The sequence below is a fragment of the Eumetopias jubatus genome, unplaced genomic scaffold (genome assembly GCF_037043125.1).
Source record: "Eumetopias jubatus isolate StellerSeaLion01/CBP00866 unplaced genomic scaffold, mEumJub1_p1.0 scaffold_5, whole genome shotgun sequence".
NCBI lineage: Eukaryota > Metazoa > Chordata > Mammalia > Carnivora > Otariidae > Eumetopias > Eumetopias jubatus.
The window spans coordinates 77273508-77284922 of record NW_028274811.1 but is presented as its reverse complement, the minus strand read 5'-3'; positions in this window follow the sequence as shown (position 1 = coordinate 77284922).

The window sequence follows — 11415 nt, the reverse complement described above, 5'->3', positions numbered from 1 at the left end:
CTCTTAAGTTATGTTCATGCCTATTACAATATAAAACAGGATGCAAAGGACCAGGAACTTCCTGGAACTAATAGTATAGATGAAATTAAAACAAGACATAAACAAAACCAGGTAAAAATCGACAATAGAACTTTATGTCTAAGCACTTATGGGCCATTACCTATCATATAGTGATAAGATAAATACTCTTTACCTAAAAGAGGTATGCCTTAGACAGGTTGTCCATAAAGTCTCAAGGGTTGATTACTAAAACAGACTGGTAAAGCAAAACAACTCAATTTGAGGGAATGAAATATTACATACCCACATTGTTTATCAAACACTGAATGGTAACTCCCTTTTGAATATCAGCCAGCACATCTGGGACTTACTAAACAGGCATTCTAACAGAAATGACAGACTTTTCAAAAGAACCTAAGAGTGATTTGAAAGTTCAGCTATAAAAATTTATTTTATTTTCCCAATCTGGTGTGGTTTTTGTCAGATGCCACGGAAGGCATGGTGTCTGCGTCCCAGAGATAAAGTGAACTGAACCCAAGTCAGAGATGAGAGAGGATGGTTGACAGATGATGGACATTTGGGCCCTTGTACACTCTGTACATTCTCCCTTTGGGATGCCTTTTCAGCGCCAGCTGGAGCAAGTCCCCACTGTCCAAACTGTCAACAGTAGTTTTGCGATATGTGCTTCTTCAGAGTCCCTGCATCTATAAATGTGGATAGATGCCTGTGCTCTGAGGGTCCTGATCGTTCAATGTTTTAGCTCAGCTTCTACAGACTTCTGTATGTATTTGTGCAAACTAAAAAGAGTAAAATTCCCCCCATGAAATGTCCATGATACTTGACATGCTTTAAAAATTTGTAACCTTTCATGTGATCAGTGATTTTCACACTGTATCTTCTGTAAGCCAAAAATATCTTTTGTGTTTGATTTGTAAAATTTATAAGCAGACATTATTCAGCATTCAAGGAGAGATATGTGGTATTTTGAATATATGATAAATGGGCTAGAATTAGGAAGGAAAAATAAATGAAGGCTATAATGGCACTAAACTGAGAAACCAAAGGCATTAGTGAGTTCTAAAAATCAATCCAAATAAAGCATTCAAAATAAAAAAGGAATACTGTAACTTTCAAAGAAGCTTTGAAACTGAAAAAAAAATATTAAAGGCTTATTTTGAAGAATGAAAAAGAATGACACTGAAAAGGATGCCAAATATTCCAAACTATTAGCTATATAGTTGTCTAACTTGGAAATAAAACAGACAAAGCAACAAAACCTGCCCCAACCCATCCAAATATAAAATAAGAAAAAAAATATTCTTTAATGAATTTTAAAAGATTAAAAAATCATCAGATCCCTATTTACATGGCTTTCTATGCAAGAAATAGATTGAAAGCCAGATGAGACAAATTACTGAAGGTAATAGAGTAAGCAAATAGTGGAGCCAATTCTGTAATCTTGGGTTTTAGATTTGGTTGTTGTTATTCTTCCTTTATGTTTGGTGAACTTCCAAAGACACAAATACACATGTGATAAGGGCTTTCCATCTTTTATCAAAACTACAGGGGCTAATGACACCTATGAAAGTGAATGAAAGATAAGGAAATATCACTCTGGATATAGGCTATTGGGCTAGCCTCAAAAACAAAAAGTTGTAGTTAGATTCCCTTCAAACTAATATCTTTTTTTTTTTTAAAGATTTTATTTATTTATTTGACAGAGAGAGACACAGCGAGAGAGGGAACACAAACAGGGGGAGTGGCAGAGGGAGAAGCAGGCTTCCTGCAGGCAGGGAGCCCGATGTGGGGCTTGATCCCAGGACCCCGGGATCATGACCTGAGCTGAAGGCAGATGCTTAACGACTGAGCCACCCAGGTGCCCCCAAACTCTTATCTTTAAAACGCTGAAGATTTCAGAATTAGAAGTATTTCTGCAATGGCAAAGTGGGCCCAACTGCATTTGAAGGAATAATATTCATATGCATGCATATCCAGGGAAAAGTCCAAATCAATACACTCTTGTCAAATTTGGAGAAGAGAAACATGAAAACACATCATCTCAGTTAGACATTAACTCAACCTCATTGGGAAACAATGAAATTCATTTCTTCTTCACTTACTGTTTCATTTACTGAGTTTATCCATCTTTCAATTTATCACAACTCTACCTGTAGAAAGTAAGTTTAATTTATTGACATTTGAAATCACTGACACTTGGAAAATATATTTCTGAAGAAACAGTTTTAAAGTAGTTTAAGAAAAGTAAATGTTATTTTCTCTGAGATGAAAGAATTTTTGAATCAATATACACAATTTTAAATCTCTTCAAAATGGATTATTTTAGGATGGTAGATTGGCCATGATGACACTTGTCTGGTTGCTTATAACTCACCCATTGAGTTTATTCAAGCTCCTAAAATGTTTCCTACTGCCATCAGGGGAATTTGGAATGACTTATATTGGAAGGGTGTGCTCTGACCTAGGAGTGAATGCAATTAAAAGTATGAACACTCAACTCAGGAGGAAATAGTTTTTCATTTTTGATAATTATGGCCTTTAGAAAGCAAAATTTATTTAATCGTATTCATAGTATATTAAATTCTAAATTTTGGCAAAGTCCAGGACTATCCTAAATTAAAACAACAGTAACTAACAATAACGTTGATGTTATGTTTTAGTTACTAAATACTGTAGCTTTAATATTTTTGTGTAGAATCATATAATTATATAAGATTTCTATGTAATAACTAATATGTAGTATGAAATTTAATTTTAAGTATTGCATAATTTATAAGTAACATATTTTATTGTAAATATATAAATTTAAACAAATTCAGATAATTCATCATTGCATTTAAAATTACCTAAGTCTTTTAAAAAGATATTTATTCCATATAATTATCCTCCACTAGACTGAGCATCTATTGAGCATCTAGAATGTAGTGCCTATTTCATTTTTTCTTTTAAAGATTTTATTTTTAAGTAATCTCTACACCCAATATAGAGCTTAAACATACAACCTTGAGATCCAGAGTGCCATACTCTACCAACTGATCTACCCAGGTGCCCCAACTAGTGCATATTTCTTTAACTTCTATTTTCTTCAAATAAGTTCAGGGCTATAGTTTGAAAGGGAACCCAATCTGTTTACTTATTTCTAAAAAAATTGGGAAAATAGAGAAACAATAAATTACATATAGAATATTTAATTCAGAGATTAAAATATTAATAATATAAAATACCTTCAGGGGTGCCTGGGCGGCTCAGTCGGTTAAGCATTTGACTCTTGGTTTGGAGCCAGGTCATGATCTCAGGGTCATGATATTGAGCCCCACATAGGGCTCTGCACTCAGCATAGAGTTGGCTTGAGATTCTTTCTCCCTGTGCCTCTGCTCTTTCCCCACCTCTTTCTCCCTCTCTAAAAGAAAGAAAGAAAGAAAGAAAGAAAGAAAGAAAGAAAGAAAGAAAGAAAGAAAGAAAAAGAAAAAAAAAGAAAGAAAGATCTTGTGAGGACTGTTGTCACAGAATTGGTAAAGTATTTTATTCCAAATGGGCAAATGCTAAGCAATATGCTAGCATAGATCATTTCTTAGTCAGCATCGGGTACCTGTACTTGTAAGAGTATCTGGTAAAGGGGTGCCTGGGTGGCTTAGTTCATTGAGCAGCCAGCTTTTGGTTTTGACTCAGCTCATGATCTCAGGGTTGTGAGATCGAGTCCTGCATCAGGCTCCACACTCAATGGGGAGTCTGCTTGAGATTCTCTCCCTCTGCCTCCGCCCCTCCCTCTGCTTGTGTGCTCTCTTTCTCTAAAATAAATAAATAAATCTTAAAAAAAAGAATACCTGGTATATAGTAGAGGGCTAACAGATATTTGTTAAAATATTGCATTGATGAATATATGCCTCTTGCCTTTTCTAAGTCACAAGATCTCATGTCTTCACTGGTAACCAATATTCACTTGACAGACATTTGGAAGATCATTTACAGACCGTTTGGGCCACCTATAATGGTGAACTCAAAGAAAAAGAAAAGAAGTTCACATTTTCTAATGTGGGGTTTTGAGGAGGGGAAAAGGGAAAACTACTGCATAAACATATAACTTCTTTGCATAGCAATTTATATGAGAAAAAATATAGATTAGAAAAATATATGTTTGGTTAAAAATTCTATATATACATATTTACATATTCTATGTACAGACATATTTATGTATAGAAGAACTTATCACACTTTCTAACCAAGTCTGTGATATTTTTCATATTTTTATTCCTTATAGTCCATCAGAACTGCAAATAGTCTGTATGACGCAACTCATGCTAAAATGTTTGCCGGAATGTGAAGAGCATGCTGATACAGTGTGTTTGTCTCTGCTACTGGATGTGCTACAGTCCTTAAAGATTACAGAGCGCCTAGGAAGCCCAGAGAATTGAAATGGGAATGAAGGGATTCTGATAGTACTGGCATTGTTCACACAGGTGGGTGAATAACTGGGAACAGAGAGGAGGTGATACTGAAGATAAGTAAGTGGCAATTAAAAATCTGACACCACCCAGGAAACCCTGGGGCTCATGTTTACAACTCTAATCTTTGAATATCAAAGACAGCATTTTTATCAAGAATGCGTTTTACCTCTTTTTGACCTTATCCACTACATGCCATAATCAATTTCCTTGGGAAGAAAGAGAATGAGAGAAAGGAAGTGCGAAAGAGAAACAGAGATTGATATTCTTAGGATATATGACCATCCCTTATCAGAGGAGGGCAGAGAACCTTGACTGACGGTCATTCAGACCCTCAGTAAAAATGTGATGATTACTTACTCTGTATGGAGCACTGTTCAAATATTCGGATAAAAACACTGTTCAAATATTCAGAAGAAAGTAAGTGAGCAATTCATGAATACATCTGGGCAAAGTGTTTTTAGGCAGAAAGAACAGAAAGTGCAAATGCCCTGTGTGACCAGAGGGGCCTGAGAGAGGGCAGTATAGGATGTAGTAGGAGACCAGCTCGAAGAAACAGCAGGAGGTCTGGTCATAGAAGTCCCAGCAGGGACTTTGATTTTTATTGTAAGATGAGGAAAGAACAGAAAATTTTGAAGACAAATAATATGGTTTTGCTTCCTTTTTAGTAAAATGCTGGCTGCTATGTGGAGAACAGATTATAGAGAGCTAAGTTTGGGAAGCCAGGACACCAGTAAGGAGACTCTTGAAATAACTTCAGTAAGAGGCAGGGGTAGTTTTCAGATGACAAAAAGGGGCCAGTTATGGATATAATTTAAATATGAGGCTAACAGGATTTGCTGATGAATTGAAAATAAGGGATCAGTGGGGTAGACCAAGAGTGTAAGCAACGGCTAAAGGCATTTTTCCAAAAGTAAGCAATTTTCCTTCTACCAGAAGGCAAAATGATGCTTAGTTGACCAAAGCAACAAATGTCCACAGCAGTTTCCAAAAAGGTATAGTGGGCGCAAGTGAAAAAAGAGAGGAGACCATTATCATCACTGTACCACACAGTTAGAGGCAGATCATCAGGGGGAACCATATGGTGCTGATATCTGAAATTCTGCACTGTAATTCCTTAAATTTCTAATACCCAAGATCTGGGTTGTTTATACCATCTGTGATAACTCTGTAAGTTTTGGTCAAGTGGTCCTTTCTGTTGGTAAAAAAAGAAGCAAAGTCTAGCAGTTGGTTCAAAAAATGCGGGATGTATATATTTTAGTATTGAAAAGAAAACAGGAAATAATAATAAGTAGGCTAGTGTCACTTTTAATATATGGCCATGTACTTGATCCTAGTAATTGACCCCTGGGCAACAAAAGGTCCTGATATGATTTTCCCATGAGTACAGAGAAACAAGAATTCCACCAGGTATTTTTCTAGTTATACAATGGGAAAAGAACTAAGCAGAAACATTGTTTCCATTCTAAGTGTTCTAGCCTGGAGCAACGCAAAGTGTTTCAGTTAAGATCTAATCAGAGAGACTAAAATGAATGCAATAAATGTGAACTGACTTTTCTAACCAAAGGACATTCCTGTGTGAGTGGAGTAGTAATACATTTTAATACACATATATCTGAACTTTAAAAAATACCTTATGCAATAAATTGAAATCAAAGCATTTTCTGAGTATATGAGTAAAAATAAATTTAAATGAAATAAATTTAAATGAAATAAATCTCTCACATTGGGTGAGAGATTTTTTGTCTTGGTCAGTTGAGAATATTAACAAATTAAGATAACATTACTTCTCTAAGTTAAATGCTACAAATTCTACTTCAAATACTAAATGAGGAATTTTGCCTCTCTCTTAAAATCCAGTAACATGTGAAGGCAGTAATTGGAAGAATATTCATCTGCAGCATAAGCTTTGGCCAGCAAAACACTGATGGGTAAACAGTGCACAATCAGTATTTGTTAACTAAATGATGCTAAGCAGTGTGATTATTCCTTTTTTTTTTTTTTCTAAAATGACTTTCCATTTGGGTTCTTTGTTACTAATCACACAATCAAAAGGGTACTTTTCATGATGGTCTTGCCTTTGTTATATTAATAATTCATTCAAATAAATTCCTATAACTGACTCTACACTTCATTCTTTGTAGGCATTTGTCACACTTACTACTGAACCATAAGAGTCAATGGATGTGATAATAGTAAACAGAAAGCCGATCCTAATTTTGTAAAACTCGGAAGCTACAGTGATTAACTCAAAAATGCACTTGTCAGAAATCAGACTTCAATGAGACAAGTTTCTTCATATTTTGCATATATGCATCTTCACATTAAGATAAATCTACGTAAAAGAAATCCACACCAACTATAGTGTTTCAGAGAAATTCTAGAAGCATAGAAAGTGCTATTCATTTTTTTTTTTTTTGGCGTTTTAACCGTTTAATCATACTCTCTGGTTATTTTTTTTTTCATGCTTAAGAAAATCACTAATTTTATCAGGTAACTTAATGTTTTTTTTTTAATTATGTTATGTTAATCACCATACATTACATCATTAGTTTTTGATGTAGTGTTCCATGATTCATTGTTTGCGTATAACACTCAGTGTTCCAAGCAGAACGTGCCCTCTTTAATACCCATCACCAGGCTAACCCAACCCTCAACCCCCTCCCCTCTCGAAACCTCAGTTTGTTTCTCAGAGTCCATAGTCTCTCATGGTTCGTCTCCCCCTCTGATTTCCCCCTCTTCATTTTTCCCTTCCTGCTATCTTTTTTTTTTTTTTTAACATATAATGTATTATTTATTTCAGAGGTACAGGTCTGTGATTCAACAGTCTAACACAATTCACAGCACTCACCATAGAAAGTGCTATTCATCTTATTCTTAGAGCAACAAACTAAAATGTAACCAAAAGGATCCAGATTCCTGGTACTGAACTATCAGAATTCTATACCCAACAGTATCTGTAAAATGACTTTCTAGGACTCATCCCATAGAAAGTTTGTAATCAATAGACTTAGAACTGATACATTCCAGAAGGTAAACTATGTAAGTGGTTAATCCATTTACATTTGTTTAGAAAGAGTGTGTGCATGTATGTGTGTGTGTGTGTGTGTGTGTGTGTATGTGTAAAATAATGGGTATATAAAATGATCATATAAAACAAAGGGATATGAAGAAGAATAAGCCCAGAAAGACAAAGTAAAATCCTGCTGTTTAGAATTTGCATATTGTAGGCATGTATTAATTAATTAATTATTATTTTTTATGTCGTGGATTCTTGTGTGTGTCCCCTGATAGAGATCTTCCTTTTGGGTGTATTGGGATGCTGGCTTGGTAAGACTAACTCCAACTGCCAGTGAAGCTTCCAGCATGAACACAGAAAGAGAGAAAGGAATGGTGGGGGACTCAAAAGATTCCAAAAATGTGAGCAAACAAATGACTCTAATTATCTAATGCACATCATAATTCTCCTACGCAAATATAATTACTTCACTCTGTGCCTAACGTTGCTGTCTTCCAGAGCATAGGGCCTTAAAATCTTACCATGGAATTCTCAAGTGTATTAATATTTTTGTTATATTTATACAAAATATTAATTTAAATTATTAATTTCCTTCTGGACTCCTCGGCTCCTATTTTCTTGGCTTCTGGTTGTTCTTCTTTACCTGATCATTCGTGTTTAACTTTCTTCAAGATACAGCTCAATCTGAAACCACATGTTTTTTCCCTAACTCATTAGATTTTCTCCTTCCCTATTTTAGACTGTTGCTAAATTTACCTTTGTTAAGTCTACAAACACCAACAGGATATGTCCTATATTTTGCCCTCTTTAATATTCCATGCAACTCTGAGAACTATGTATCTAGTATCATATTTGATGACTTAATGACCAGTTTCCTGCCATTACCCACTGTTTATCTTGCAGAGATATTTTTATAATTTAGAATGGATTATTTAGACTTCTAAATTGTGATGCTCTAGTAATAAATAGCAATAGATAATTTCGTTTCAATTTGCTTTATCTGAATGTGGAAGATTTTGAGATTTTCTCCTTATGTTTGTAAGGCCCCTGATTTTTTTTCTCTCTAAATTGCTCATATCCCTTGCCAACTTCTTTTGTGATATTTCTACTTTTCATGATAAATCACAAGAGTTTTTTAGATGTTCTCTGTATTATTCCACCATCAGTTTTAAGCATTGTAAATGTCTTTTTCCAGCCTATTTTTATAAAGCTTGTCTATACTCATTACAACAAATCCAAACAACAGAGCACTGTGAGTAGAAGTAGTTGCCTCTTCCTGAATACTTATGGAAAAATAAGGCTATTTCCTGTTGGTTGTGGAATAATCAGCATATTACACAGAGTCAGGCACAAAATATGTAATCCTTATTACATGTCTTGAATATATTAATGAACATTACAAGCAGAATCACATTTAGAGGCAGGCAAGAGTTTCCATGCCCTGGGCTCCCTGCTCTAGGACACTCACGATTGCTCTCTTTTACCTTCCTGAGGTGAGGGGCCTATGGGACCAAATTAACAACTGGACCTGAGCCTGAGGTCCCCTTCTACACCATGTTCTAAGCATCTCGGGTCTTTCTGGCTCATACTGAATGAAGACAGTTTGGGTTACAGATGAAGACATATCTATTTTTGAGTGGTGGCCACATAGAGGGATTTGGGCAAAGCTTGAATGTGAGGCCCTCATAGTGCAAATGGAGCTGGGAGAGTAAAGGAAAGGGTGTAAGCCTGGGCTCTGCTGTCACTGTGGAGATGCTAAAGTGGTGTTTCTAGGAACTGCAAGCTTTCAGGAAGTTTTCCAGCAAAAACAAACAAACAAACAAACAAAAATCTAATTCATAGTCCCTCACCTTGCAGTGTCATGTCCCTGTAGTGCATGCAACTGGCAGAGCTTAAGGAGAAAAAGTCAGAGCTTAAGTCAAAGGAGAAAAGTAATTTATAGAATCAAATCTCCAGCATCACAAAAAGGAGAGACTAGGATTGTTTGAAACTGAAAGGTAAGAACTTAATAAATTATGACACAACATGCTAAGGAACTAGAATAACAGCCACAACAATGATGAAGAAAGAGGAACAAAGTTAGAAGACTTACGTGGTTAAAAAGAAAACCACAGGTGCAAAGTGGAGTCAGTCATGCTAGGCCAGGTTACCAAATGAGGGTTTAATACCTAGCCTAATTATAGTTTTGATCTTCCCCAGAAATAGAGTCTTAACTGGTCAGTCAGGGCTTTTCCACTCAGTACCAGTAAGGCAATCTGTCACACAGGTCCTCTCCATGCCCCAAAGGAAGATGAGGTAATCCACCTAATAAGACCCTTTTGTAAAATGAGGTAATCCACCTAATAAGACCTTTGTCCCCAAAGAAAGGTTGGCTCACATGAAATGATTATTTTTTTCTGCCTAGGACTTCTTTGTCAGGCCTTCAGAAATCTTTTCCTTTGGCATTCCCCTCTACTTGTTAGATGGGATGCTGCCCAATTCATGAATTGATTCATAAAAGCCAGTTAGATCTTTAAAATTTACTCAGTTGAATTTTTGTTATTTAATAAAGTTAACTGATTAAAAGATTTATTATAAAGCTACCTAATCAAGGAAGTATGATAGTGGCATAAGCCTAGATATTTTGAAAAACTGAACAGTAGAGAGAGTCCAGAAACAAAAAATATAATACATTGTTTGAACAAATGTATGGAAAAAGTTGAATCTCAGCCCTTACCTCACACCTTACATCAAAAGTAATTTAAGATGGATTATACATCTGATTTTTAAGATTAAAAAAAATAAATAAAGCCTCTAGAAGCAAGCAAAGAAAAATATTTTCCAGAGGTTGGAATAGGTAAATATTTCTTAAAAGATGATAAAAAAGCACTGGCTACAAAATTAAAAAGATAATAATATATTGGATTTCATCAAATTTAAAACTCTTACTCATCAAAAGGCAAATCACAGACTGGAAAATTTTCACAATATAAATATCTAATACAGGATTATTATTCATAATATACAATGAAGCCTTACAAGTAAACGAACAAACAACAAAGAAAATGACAATTTAAAAATGGAGAAGAAGAGATAATTCAGATAATTCACAACTTAAAATAGAAATGGCCAATAAATACACAAAAAATTGCTCAAGAATATTAGTCATAAGGGAAATATTAATGAAAACCCCAAAGTGATACATTTCATACCCATTTGATTGGCTAAAACTGAAAAGACTGACAATTAGAAGCATTAAACCCAATTACCTCCTCTTTGTTCCTATCCTGAATAATAAGAATATTTTTGCTTCAGTGGCATGTGTTTAGCTCAGTCAGTGAAGCATGAGACCCTTGATTTCGGCTCAGGTCATGATCTCAGGGTTGTAAGATTGAGCCAGCGTTGGGCTCCATGCTGAGCATGCAGCCTGCTTGAGATTCTCTCTCCCACTCTCCCTTTGCCCCTCCCCCCAGTCACAGCCTCTTTCTCTCTCTCTCTCAAAAAGAAATTTTTGCTTCATATACAAAACATTTTCTTATTGCTGATGATACTATTCAAAAGCAATTGAATACTATAAAAGAACTGTTACACATGAAGATATTTTAATATTTTTATCTAAATATAAGTGATGAATGAGATTTTTAAAGCAAGAATAATGTGAATATTTGAACTGCTTACTGTACTAGTCTTATTCCAAATTCATCTAGCTTCATTCTTAGGTAAATATCTCAGACGGAGATCTGATAATCAAGAACAAGCAGATCCTAGTTAGTAGCTTAAAAAGAGGGTGTTGAGTCATCAAAGGAGCAGGAAGCAACTTTAAAGAAGACAACAATCTAGTGAATCAATGATTACCAGAAAATCTCCCAATAATTATTTTCTTCAGATGAGTTTTCATCTCCCAAGATGAGTTTCTCTCATGGAAAGACAAGTGTCTTCTCCCCAGGCCCCACTTTA